The 14,435-nt window shown below is 34.7% G+C and overlaps 1 long non-coding RNA gene across 1 annotated transcript in view; it reads right to left on the bottom strand.

Moving 5' to 3' along the window:
• Positions 1-7,498: 7,498 nt before the first annotated feature.
• LOC145273105 (uncharacterized) overlaps positions 7,499-14,435 on the bottom strand; it is a 53,192-nt gene continuing 46,255 nt past the window's right edge. The window contains exon 2 of the long non-coding RNA XR_013866154.1: positions 7,499-9,380. This is a non-coding gene — a long non-coding RNA (uncharacterized LOC145273105). The remainder of the gene's footprint in view (positions 9,381-14,435) is intronic.

Genomic DNA, 14,435 nt, shown 5'->3' with positions numbered 1-14,435 from the left:
GTACTAAATGGGTGACCGTTTGGAACTTCCAGGTGTTGTTTGTGCCCTTTGCTTATCATGGCATTGCTTCCAGTCGTCTTTGACTTCTGCCTTGCCACTGGACTCTAGCAGTACCAATTCAAGAAAGGTGTGGTTTGAATTGCGCAACCCTTGCCTCACAATTACACGGGTAGCTGCGCCTACAGGAGGTATCCTTTGTTTCTCTAGATTGAACGAAGGCATCATATAACGTATTCAAGCGGTTTATTATCTGATTAAATGCACATCTGCTAGCAGGCTCGAGATATTATCATAAATAGTACTACTGTTTATAGTTGGACTAGTAATAGTAGTATGTATCGGTAGTAGTAGTAGTAGTAGTCGTAATAGTAGTAGTTGTTGTTGTTGTTTTTAATAATTTGTTGAAATAATAGTTGTTTGCACTTTGTAGTTACTAATAAGTCCTCTTTAATCAAAGGTGAACACCATTTAATACTGAAGCTTTTTGGAGCGGGAAAGATTGTCAGTTGGATGATGATGAATCTTATGTGAAGATTGAAAATAAAACAAGAAAATTTATCAACTTTTATTTTGAGAACGTTTTATGACAAGTGTTTTACCATAGTAAGTCTTTCCTTAAAGAATTATTTTTACAAAGGGTTTACCACATTTCAAGGCCCGTAGGCCATTTGAGGATAAGGGTTAATGTGTGTATTGTACTTATCAGGATATTAAGGTAGTAATCATTTGTGATATAAATTTGCTAATATTTGCGAGGATTTGTTTATGTTGTATTTGAAGACAACAATATTTCAGTCATCTGGAAAGCATCCAGTGGAACAGAGTTCCACAGATGGGCAATTCTAAAAAAATAAAAAAGAAAAAGAAAAAAGCTTTGTAGATGGAATCACCTTTAGCACTTATAAAGAGCGAGGCATTATTGACAGTGTTTTCTGACGATTCGGCGAATTCACAGAACTGCTTCTCCGAGGGTTGTTGCTCTCGGAGAAGCAGTTCTGTAACAACGTGTTCCAGAGATGTGAAATTTTGGAACGTAGTAGTAATAGTGATTATAATAATAGTAATGATTATAGAAATACTAGTTGTCTTGTTATGAACCTTATAGTAGTAGCAGCAGCCGCAGTAGTAGCAGCAGAAGCAGTAGTAGTAGCAGTAGTAGTAGTAGTAGTAGTAGTAGTAGTAGTAGCCGCTGTCTTTTCTTATTATATCTTTGTTTATTTACGTTTGAAATCCTGTGAGATATGTATATTTGAACTTGTTATCTGCCGAATGTTCATTTGTACACGCTGTGACTTTTGCTCTGCCTGTCATGATCAATTGTATCATCTCAGGTTTCCAAACACCAACATCCTCGTCAAACATTCTGAATGGACGTACATATATTTTTCTACAACAAAAACATTTCAGCTTTTTACATCTTTTGACTGAAAAGTTCAGAAACAAACAGCATCTAGTAGCTACACATCTACGTCATAACATGTTTAAGAAAACCACGACTTTGGTAGCAGTATCAGCAGCGTTAAACGCTGATCGTCTCAAGTGAATCTAACCTGCGTAGCATGACTGATCGTAATCGAATCCCGGCCACTGAGTGAATGACCGATGCACGCAAAGTTAACCTTGATTGAAATCATACACGCACTTCCGACTGACAGACTTAAGTCTTCATGTCGCTATCAGTAGCAGAATAATGAAAATGGGGGAAGAAAGAAAAACGGTGCCAGTCAACCACTCTTCAAATTTTTCATAGTTTATTTAATAAGTCTTACATACTAAATTCGAAAGTGCTCAATATCGTGACCATTGAGATATAATATTTTTAATAATAATAATAATGATAAGAAGAATAATAAGAATAATAAGAATAATAAGAAGAATAAGAAGAAGAAGAAGAAGAAGGAGACGAAGAATGATAATTATAATAAATGATTATTAAAGACGATTTATATTGCCATTTAATGATTTAGACCTTATATCTCTTTAGAGCCTGATAAGTAACTATGTCAACATCGAAGTTTTATTTTAATTATTTTTTTTGTCTTACTCCCTTTCTGTGTATGCATATATATATATATATATATATACAGAGAGAGAGAGAGAGAGAGAGAGAGAGAGAGAGAGAGAGAGAGATGTTTTGTTGCATCACAACTCTTCAGTGTGATTCGAGTATCACCCATCCCAAGTCCGTGATGGAACCAATATTCATCGAGATGATAGTTAGTAGCCCGATTCATTAGGTCACTGGGACAGACGCCATTTGGCAATGATATCTAAGTATATTAAATACAAATATTGACCCCCATTCACATAGTGCCTTATTTGCTTATTTACAGAGAGCGTTGCATATGTATCTATTACATCATAAAACTCAAGTCGTTTTGTTTGAGCGTTGAAACCGTCCGTGCACTTCTGGTTTACAACTTCCGGTTTCAAAACGTCTACGTAAATAAATACAAACAAAGCTTTTTTAAATCGATATTTTTCAAGATCGTATTCTCTCTAATCTTTCCCATTTTTAATAGATTTATATTTTTTGCACTTCCAACAGTATAGATAAAAAAATAAAACCGAAAATATTCCTTTTATTTTGTTCGCGTTGCAAATAAAATGAATCGGGCAACATTGGGGAATAACGTAGCATATTACAATAAAAATAGTCCATACTTTTAATATATTTAACACTGTTGCGGTTAATACTGAAACACACAGACACATATATAATTCCATTAAAAACATAATGTGGTTAAAAATTTAAATAGCTTAGGATACATTTCCGTTTCCTCTTCCAAGAAGTACGCCATTTATATGTTTCCATCAGTTACAAATTACTTTATAATCCCTCGAAATTTGACACCAATTTTGAACATAAAAAACTGTCGTATATAAAGCCATTTAAACTGCTTCCAACATCCGTTACCAATCCCAATATTTAACATGATTGAATGCTCTATAAAACCATTTCCATTACATAAGATACATTGCTTTTGTAGAATACTTTAATAATGATATTAAATTGAATGTAATAATTGTTACCTCACCAGCAACACACCTCTTGTCTATGTCCCATCCCCGAAATGTTGCATCTCAGCGCATGTTTGACAAGTATTTTAAGGGAATTCGCTCCTACAAACACAAATCACTTGAACCTCTTGACGTAAATATCCCCGACTAATTCGACAAGCAGCAAAAAATCCACCCTACAAGGGGATATCCCTAGATTTCAGCTACTCAAAGACTGTCTTCCCCGGAACTACTAGACTTTGGTATTCCCTTCTGGGTTCCTGCCTTACTGACTGTACTGACATGCAAAAATTCAAATGTAATGTGAGCAGACATCTCGCTGTTCAACTCTCTACATAGTATCCATGTGGATTTGGTCCTAAGTGTGGGATATTTGTTAGGTGTCCGGGAATGACGTGAAATAAGTCAGAATGGGAGACGTAGAATCCTCGGAGATTTGGTCAGCAAAACTGACCGACATTTCAAGAAAATGCGTGGTTGAATTTTTTGACGTAATCTGTGTTAATAAAATATAGGCAACGAACAACGCGAAAAGGAGAGACAGAGTCGACGACGGGCAAGCTAAGAGACACATTTTTCCCCACTGCAAAACACACCAACTCCGCCACGTGCGCAATAACTAATGTCATAACTGCCATTCTGAGATCAAAAAGGTTGATTTAAATAAACAAACTATTTTATAACCAGCTGTGTGTGTCATTATTCGCTGCCAAGTGTATAAATCGAGACAGTGACAAAAGTCGATTTTTTAGAAAATATTTAGACTAGAAAAACACAGTTGATGACCGGCCGCAGCGAATATATAACATCAATTAGTAGAATCTTACATCAAAGTTGCTTGTTCGTGGTGAAATAACGGTAATAAAAAGAAAATTATTTGGTAAACACAATAATAAACGGTATAGTAACACAAACAAGTGAAACAAAAATTACAAATAAAAAGGGGTTGTATTCGCTTTGTGTATAATAGAAAAGTGTTCTTTGCGTATATGCCAGCAAGTTAATTATTTTAAAACCTGTTTTTTTTTTTTGTTTTTTGTTTTTTTGTAAACATGAATTTCCGGATTTCTTTATAAAATCAGTTTTCTCACACGAGTGACCATCTGGAGGTTAAAACCATTTATCATTGAAGTGGTGCTATGGATCAGACAAGATCAGAACACGACACGCCAAGCCGTCAAATGAGCACTTGTATTTACTTCGTCTCAGCAATTGTAGCAAGGTACTTATTTACCTATTTTCTTACCTCCACACGAGGGCAGAGTTAGACACAAGTTCTGTTTTTAATGTGAGAAAAATCCAGTTCCCCCAAAAAGGGCACTCTAGATAGGAGAAAAAAAACTGTCTTAGTCATGAAGGATTTCTCCTTCACTGAACGGAGACAGAAAGGCGAATAACATCAAAACAGATACTAAACTGTGATCTTGGCCGGAAGTAGCCTATATCGTTAGCCACTATGAGCTGTTTTGCGATATCACAGTTCGTCTGTGCAGTTAGAAAAAGATGAATGTTTCAAGCAAAGATTCGAAATCCGATCTTACCGCTGAGTAATCTATACACACCATGAAAGATGGAGAAATTATATTTTTATTACTATTCTCAACATGTGCTCAGTAAACTTTGAATAAAAATCGATTTTTTCTGTCGTCTCGAAAATGCTGCTGAATTTGAAAGTATGAAATTAATATTTATCGTCCCTCATCCTAACGATCCTTTCACCAGCATCTGTCACCAAGAAAGATCACGCACTCTCAAGCACCCCCCCATAAAAGAGAGAGAGAGAAAGAGAGAGAGAGAGAAAGAGAGAGAGAGAGCGGTTACCGTTTCTATAGATGTATATGATTCGGAATCTCTGCTCGGACTCCAGTAAGGTTTATCACTTCCATGCATAAATTATTATTGGTGTCACTTTTAATTGCTTTTCTCTGTCGTTTTTCGTGTATCCCGAAATTTATTCAGAATTATTTAAGCTGTCTTCTCACGTTTTTTTCTCCTTCTCTTTCCTTTGGCCGTAACCCTGCCTCATATCGAAATATCTGATACCTAATCATTGAAATAGATTCAGTGTCATCCATCCTTCCTACATTCACGCTAAAACGTCCCCTCTCTTTCCGCTCTTTCAGCGCACGTCACCACTGGCCGCACGTGCTCGCCCAGTTAACAATTATGTATCGTTTGCACACGGCTGGGTTTACAACTGGCGTTTTGTTTTGTTTCAGACCTTTTTGCTATGTAACCAGCAAAAGCAGGTTCTTTGGTAATTTGAATATATTCACACTCTCTGCACATTTCATAGTGACCGTCACATGACGCAGATCATGTCAAATGACGGCGAGAAAGCGAGAGAAAGATGACATGAAAAGGGGAAAGAATTCCTACAATATTAGAATAAATAAGTGGAACCAAATATTATATGCATATCTACATCTATCTATCTATCTATCTATCTATCCATCTATCTATCTATCTAAATATTTACCTATCTGCCGATATATTTATTTTCCTATTAATCTGTATATTAATCTATTAGGTTGGTGCAAAAATAATGTTTTTGACGTATATATATATATATATATATATATATATATATATATATATATATATATATATATATATATATATATATATATATATATGACAAAAACGACATTATTTTTGCACCAACATAATATCTATCAGTTTATTCGTCTATCTATCTAGTTATTATCTATTTATTTATTATCTGCCTATTTATCTATACGTCTATCTAACTATCTGTCTATCTATCGAACTATATAACTATCAATTTGCTAGCTTAATAATTATCAAACTCTATGGACCGTCCGGGCGTCCCCGCTTGCTTGGATCTTCCGTGTCTTCGATATCAGGAAATTCCATTATTTAAAAACGGGAGAACTTGTGAATTTATATATATATATATATATATATATATATATATCAGGCTGACAAGTAAGTTCTTGCAGTTTTTACTTTGAAATTCAGATGACTAGGTTTCCATTAAACATGAAAAAATATTAATCGAAAAAAGCACCATAAGAATCAACACAAATTTACCAACGCAAAAATAAGTGTATTTATGTGTTGGTAACGTAAAAATCTTGCATTGTGGTTGCGAAGGAGTAGTAGCTGATGCCAATATGATATCACTTAGGTTTTTGAAGCTTTTCCCACGCAGAAAGTTGTCGAGATGCTTGAAAACGTGGTAGACAGTAGATGAGAGATCGGAATTGTATGGCGGATTATTATACTATGACACGGATTATTATTTTATGACACGGATTATTATATTATGACACAAGCAACGAATGATATGAGCCATCTGTATACATCCGTAGTCTTTATAAGAATCGAAGTGCGCCAGTATTACCATGTAAGTTTTTTGGTCTAACTTGACTTGAAATAAAAAATGTGAAAAGTTCTTTTTTCCATCTTGTATTACAACGTAGATAATAAACGAACGTAATGTAGACGATTAGATAGAGCGAAGAGACTCTTGAAAATTATATATAACGTAAAAGTGTTATAACAAAAACTCAGTTGAAAATACATTATTTGAAAGTACATCATTCGAAACCCAAATTAAAAATTCCGCAAAACATTCTTGTCAACCTTATATCTAATTATCTATCAAACCATCTATCTAAATATCAATCTATCTATTTTAATATCTACGTATCTATCTATTTTCCAGATAAATTATCTATTAATTCCTCTCTCCATTTATTTATTTATATATCTCTCTATCTAATTATTTGTCTAACTATCTATCTATCTATATATATATACATGTATATGTATATATATATATATAGTATATGTATGCATATATATATAGTATATGTATACATATATATATACATATATATATATATATATATATACATATATATATACATAAGGGCAAATAGTTAATAAAACATGTTAAAACACTTTGAAAAAGAATTAAAAATCTGAAATAAATATGTTTTAACTCTTTTTCAAAGTGTGTTTTTTTTACATTTTTTATTCAGTATTTGCTCTTATAAGCTCTATATACTATTTGGTTTTATTGAGTTTTACATCTGATTGAGATTACTGTATAAATAGTAATCTTTAATATATATAATATACTTTAGTTTTACTATCCTGGATCATTTTGGCAAATTTAATTGTAATTTATATATATATATATATATATATATATATATATATATATATATATATATGTGTGTGTGTGTGTGTGTGTCTGTGTGTGTGTTTATCTTTCTATCTATCTAACGTTTTAGCTACTTACTACTAAAATGATGGGTGTCTTATTTGTTTGTTATATGGTTTGTAATTGTGTTTGTTTTTTCGTACACACTTGATGACTATGAAAATATCCGGCGTGTTCACTGCACAGACCATGATCCTCCCATTCATTTCTCTCGGGAAAAGTTTGTTGATCAATTCAATCAATGGAGAAACAAAGCATAATCATCCCACGCAAAACCACATCTGAACTTTCTAAATAAATCACAACTGTTTATTTATTTTCTGAATTACAAGTTATAATCGTTTTCTCAAGCTGAACGACAGACTTGCCAAACCAAAATATATAAAACTTTTTTTTTAAATCTTTCAGCTAAAACCTGAATATCTCAATCTGCGCTGAGTAAAATATCGGCCAAACTAAACCAATCGCTCTAACGAACACATGCCACCATAAAGGATTAGTTCACTAAATGATATTTAGATATATGGTTCTTTAATGAATATAGGGTATAATTACGTTAACACACCGGTTCTCGTTTGACCGCTAGACGTAATCAACGTTGCGCCTGGTAAGTAACAGATGGGTAACGAATTTGGGAATACCAGGCTCTGTATGTAGTACATCGACACCTCTCTGCAAGGCTTGCAAAAACCTAATGTCGTCATAACTTCTAACCGGGATATACATGCGACTGGGGACCGTTCATAACTTCATACTATTTTAACGTAACATAACTTCATACGACCATAGAAGATCCTCCTTTAGACGAAGCCGATTAAAACCGCATAGGCTTAGTGCTGTTTTCATTTCAATTCTTTAATGAACTTACTTAAACAAAGCGAGAGTTTTACTATGTACAGTGAATGACGACACAATCAGGTTGTGGTATTTATCAACTCAGATAGTAAAGGAAAACAAATCCTTCAGCAAAACAAGAACATCAAAACACCTGGAATCTATTATACTTCGAAAACTCTGTAGACCTTTTTCGTTTTCCTAGAAATATGCTACATACCGTGTAATGGTAACCTTCTGTCTCTTGAAACAATTGCATTCTGCACCTAGCTTGATTTACTACAGCGTCTGCAGTGGCTAACCAGGTGCAGGCCTCGCCAGATAATAAGAACACCTTGGTTTGTCTATTTATCAGGGTCCCCCTCTTGGCGTTTCAGATAGGCTCGAACGGAAAGGCAAGCCAACACAATCGGTGCCAGCGCGGCTGCAGGAGCTCCCGAAAAGATGTCGCAGACCTTCACCAACTCCAGACCGGATTTTTTTCGGGGTTAACTCCCTTATCCTTTGCATTCCCCAAGGCACCCAAAAGGCAGTAGGCTATTTGCCCATAGCTGAGGGAGCATCATTGTACACAAAAAATAAAGAAATGGCAAATAAAAAATACATATGTATGTATATATATATCGTGTATCGCAGTGTCGTCATAGTGGTATATATATAGACATCAACACGTGTTTAAATTTACGTATAATATCCGCGCTATAAAACTGTTACATGTGCGCTGCACTATGAGCGTTCAATCTAACTTTGTGTTTTCATTGTATGCATATACTTTTCTAAGCATGTGTGTATAACATAGCAACGGTTTTTTGGGGTTGACGTGTATCTATACAGCAAAGGACGAATAAACATTAGTTTGCGTAGCGCACTAATCCAAGACACATGGGCAAAAAGTGCCATTTAATTTGAACTATACCGACAAAAATATTAGATTGTCCCAAAAATTCATAAACACTTGAAGAAAAATAACGTTTTCCTCGCCAATTAATTAAACAAAAGAATAATAATTCTCAAAGTAAAGACCATCATTTTCCAAGACTTTCTGACACCGATCTGCAAGTTTTCGGATCTAGTTAAAGTACCATTCAGCTTAGAATCAAATAATTCTGGATACGCTACCACGACTTCAATAAACAAGTCGAATCGCAATCCGTGAGAAACTATTTACATTGAGCGGAAGCCCGTAATGTGGAGTACAATAGTTCTGTAGGCGGAATGTGGGAGAACTTCAACCTCGCTCAGCTCTTCAAACTTGTTTTTGGTTTCATGTTGGTGTATGGCTTGGCAGTAATGAATCAAAATTCATAGCTTAATTTTTTTTAATCGTCATCTGGAATAGAAAAATAAATATCACTATAAACGTAAAAAAGAACAATTTAAGATTGCATAAAAATTATTTTTTTAGCAAGTATTTACGAAGTATTAAGACAACTTGATATTATTTCAAAATAAAGCAAAACAGACTGAAGAAATGTTATACAAAAATTAATTAATGAAATCCACGAAGATTAAATGAAAAACTTAAGCGTTATAGACCAAAATGTTATCAGATCCGAGGCAAAAGCCAAACTCATATATATATATATATATATATATATATATATATATATATATATATATATATATATATATATATATTGATGTTCATATTAAGAACACTTTTTTTCTATTTATTTTTAAAAAAATGCAACCTTGTCATATATGGATCGTGCAGTTGCTTTCATCTGCAAAAGATCTAGCTAATTTGCATATTCTTTTAAACATTCATTTTTATTAATTCCTATTAGTTTTTTCGGTTTTCTTATCGGATGATCATCTTTAGTTTACTATTACGTGTAATTATATTCATACAAGTATTCTACATGATTTATGCTTGCATAATATTTGCGTAAAAACGTTTATAGTAAACACACAGATCTTTCTATATATATCTTTTTATGCGTATATATATTTGGTTTTTAAAATTTCCTACGAAACTCTTTTATCAATTTTAGGTCTACAGACATGAAACGTAACATATAGGATATTCGAACCCACACAATACTTTATATTTCAGTTTTAGCCGGGGAAAATGGAGGCAAAACGAGAAAATTAAAGAAATGGAATTTGCGAGGTGAAGGTCGAACGACCGCATTGCATGCTTAACCTTATAGTTATTGGTTCTCGTTTTAATTTTTATCTTGCAGAAAACATGTCTTCATAGCTCAGGCATTAATGGCAAAGGGGAAAGTAAATCGTAAACTAATTTTTTTTTTAACTTTTAAAATCATTACTATATATTGGGTCTAATATGATATAATTATAAATACGAACTCTGCATTGATATCATATTTAGGCGTATTTTACGACCTGGCAATGCCGGGCGGCTTGCTTGTACCATTTTAAAATAAAGCAATGAGATCAATAAAAATGATATTTCAACATAAATTAACACAGACGCAGGAAATTTTTATAGATTGAAAAGGGTAAATCATGACTGCCTGATAGAGGAAATCAGCATACATAGTGGAAAGAGGGAAATAGTAGAAGTTGATTAGTGAGGGAAAAATAAAAATAAAAACAAAATAGTGAGTGGGAAAGTGCGAGTTTGTTGTAGCTTTGTTAAAAGGACTATAAGTAAAACAGAACGCCGGAATAAGGTAACAACATGTAATACAAAAACATAAAAAAAAATGGATCGTTCGTCTTGACGACAAACGACCGAGACAGTCGACAGGATATGGACTTGCGCATTACGACTTGGTTTTCCGGTATTGATTAAGTGTGGAATAGTCTATGAGTAGGTAACATGGGTTAGTTCCGCCACAACAGAATTAAGGCGGAGAGAGGAGGAATGGAATCTGATGTTTTGATCTGGCTTGAGGTAGTTGCTTCGAACCATTACGCTAAACGGCAGCTGCTGTGCGGATAAGGAATTAACCATGTTTTGACATCGTTGTAATACCTAAGCTTGATGTGTTTACACAAAAAAGATCGCTTAATACGCTAATGGCGTATAGTGTATCACTTCCCAATATGCTCAACTAAAGATACCGAGCATTCTGGTAATCCACATACAGTACTGTTCCGCTTTTTCACAGCTCATCACTGCGGCTAGACAAGTAACTACCTCAAAACTCAGCTCATATATATATATATATATATATATATATATATATATATATATATATATGTATATATATATATACGAACTATATATATATATATATATATATATCTGTTTATCCTTCAGCTAACATTCACGTTTGTGGAGACTTCAATGTTCACAATATGGAATGTTAAACCCACTCAACCAAGACCGATAATGAGGGAAGGTTATGTCACAATTTCTCCATTGCTTATGACCTCACTCAGATTCTTCGCAAACTCACCCGTGTGCCCGACATTGACGGCCTTTATGCGAGCCTCCTAGACCTTCCCTGACCTCTGTTCAGTTTCCGTTTTGTCTCCACTTGGACCTACTGATCACTCTGTTGCATCAATTAAGATAAAAATGACGTACCTCTCCATCGTACAGTATATCGATATTCTATAGCTGACTGGGAGCCATGGTTCTTTCCAGAAAGTGCGCACGGAAATCACTTTTTCCATTTCTTCGAACGTAATAGATGTATTGAGACTTAAGCCGCTTTCAGGACTGCCAGCAACCATTGTAAGAAAGTAATAAAGAACGCAAGAGAGTTGTATGCTCAGTCCGTCAAGTGCAGCAGCTTGGTTCCCCCCGGTTTTGGCAAATAGCAAACATAATCCTGAACAGAAGCGTCTGCTTTATCCCAACTATTATCAATGGACCTGAGGTAATCTCGTCAGCATCAGATAAGGCCAAACTCTTTGCAGCTAATTCTACCCTTAACGACCAAGGCCGCTAACCCCCAATATTTCTTCCTGTATCAGAAAACACGCTATGTGATATACAAATATCTGTATGTGATGTTGCTCATCTAATCAAAATCCTTGATCCCAGTAAAGCAACCGGCCCTGACAGTATTCCAATTATAGTACTCAAAAAACTTTCACCAGAACTAGCACCCATACTTACAAAACTATTTAAACGTTGTCTTAATAAAAAATTGCTTCCCATCACCCTGGAAAATCTCATCAGTGTTCTCTGTATTCAAGAATTCAGGTGATAGCTCATCTCCCTCTTAGTACAGGCCATTGTCTCCTGTGCGTCATGAGTAAGTTGCTGGAATCTGTGTTTAATATAGAAGTAATCAACCATCTCAGCAAAAATAACCTTCTTAGTAACACAATATGTTTTCCCTTCTGCTAGATATAGAGCAGATGTGCTTACAGTTATATCTCATAGGATTAGCGAATCTCTCGACAGAAGCAACATTTCTAGGGCAATTGCTATTGACACATCGAAGGCCTTTGAACGGGTATGGTATAAAAGTTTACTTCACAAGATCTCCAACTATGGTATAGCTGGACACGTCTTCTCAATTATTGAATTATTTCTCTCTGATAGGTTCATAAGAGTAGTAGTTGATGGGCAGAAATTAGAAGCTCTCAGTAATTATCCTGGGTCCATCCTGGGCCCAACTCTCTTCCTGATCTACACTAATGACTTTCCAAATCACATTCTTACATCATTCGTAGATATTTATGTTGATGACACTACCATTTATGGTAGTACATGTAAGACCGTAAACAACCAAGTTCTCTCCGATTCTCTCTAATCTCTGATCTTGAGCATGTTGTACAATGGGGAAAGGAGTAGCTGGTTACATTTAATGAATCTAAAACCAAGCTTTTATCTTTACATCCTCATCGCTCTGATCCCCATCTGGCATCAATTGAAATGAATGGCTCTCATCTTTGGGAGACCTCATGTTTTGAAAAGCTTGACCTTTACTCCTGATCTTAACTGGAACACGTACATCAAATTTGTTGTCAAGGCCGCTGGAAAAATGGAGGGATCCTTCTATCGATCGAGTAGATATCTCACTGCTGATGCTATTCTCTATCTATATAAGAGCCAGGTACGTCCAAGTATGGAGTACTATTGCCACATCTGGGCAGGAGCTGCTAGAAAGACTTGTTCTGCCTTGATATAGTTAAAAATAGGCTTTGTAGCCTCGTAGGAGATGTCCTTTTATCTTCCCTGCAACTTCTATCTCACAGAAGAGATGTTGCGAATTTGTCTCTGCTTTATCGTTATTTTCATGGCAAGTGCTCAATTGAGCTCAATCTATGGGCCCCCTCGCCAAACTGTTACAAGAAACACTCGTCTAGCAAAAAACACTATCAATAATTTCCCCCACTCTTTATGTGTGCCTAAACCTAAAGGTAGAATCCATGAAGAAAGCTTCTTACTCAGAATTGCACGCCTGTGGAACTGTCTTCCGTTTTCCTGCTTTCCAGCTGACTACAATCTGATTGTCTTCAAGTCCAACGTAAACAAGTTCTTAGTGAGCCGTTCCATATAAGTTACCAAATTTAAATATATATATATATATATATATATATATATATATATATATATATGTGTGTGTGTGTGTGTCTTTGTGCTTATCTCGTCACGCCGAATAAATCCTACGTTTATCCAGCCCCCAGACTGAACCATTTTCTGTGGTAAGGTCAAGCAATAAAAGCAATAGCGAGTCAAAGAACCACTTTATATTTATACCATCTCGTGAAATAAATTTGGAAAAGCACATCTAATTTTATTTTTTTTTAAAAGTCATCGGTGGGTGTTTTTGTCTTTATCTCATCGAAAATCTATTACGATGTTCTATGGCGATTATTTCACAATTAAAAACCTTTTATGCTAGCTGTTTCCACACTCATGTAGTGTAAGTAGTAAGTTATAAAATATATATGGCAATTAAGCTGCAAAGAATATTCCGCGTTTCATTCACGCTAGGATTCATCAGGCTTATGAGAGGATTTTGTGGTTGTCTCGCGTTTTCATATACGCACCTACTATTGTGTTTTAGTTAGCTAATCAGCTTTCTAGTTTTCCCTGGGGCCTTACTGTTCAGCCAATGAGCAGGCCCTTAGAGGACAAAGGTCCAGTTTACTTCTTGTTCACCCGTTCCTTTGTGTGTGCTGTTTTGGCGGAGAACGTAGGTATCTAGTATATATATATATATATATATATATATATATATATATATATATATATATATATATATATATATATATATCACCATGGTGACACTACCCGGCGCATACATTATAATTATGTATTATAAAGGCATGCACACGATATGTAACACTTGTCATATTTAAAAATAAATTTTAATCAGTTTGTCTTGTTCTAATCTTAAGTAGCATCTCTGTCAATCTGTCTTTTTTATTATTAAGTGGATTTTCGTCGGTAAGTTTTGATTGTTATATATCCACTGCAGCCGATCGTCAAATGTGTTTTCCAGTCAAT

This window comes from Euprymna scolopes, chromosome 4 (genome assembly GCF_053919585.1).
Source record: "Euprymna scolopes isolate OS-2025 chromosome 4, ASM5391958v1, whole genome shotgun sequence".
Lineage (NCBI taxonomy): Eukaryota > Metazoa > Mollusca > Cephalopoda > Sepiida > Sepiolidae > Euprymna > Euprymna scolopes.
This window is presented reverse-complemented; position numbering and strand designations above follow the sequence as displayed.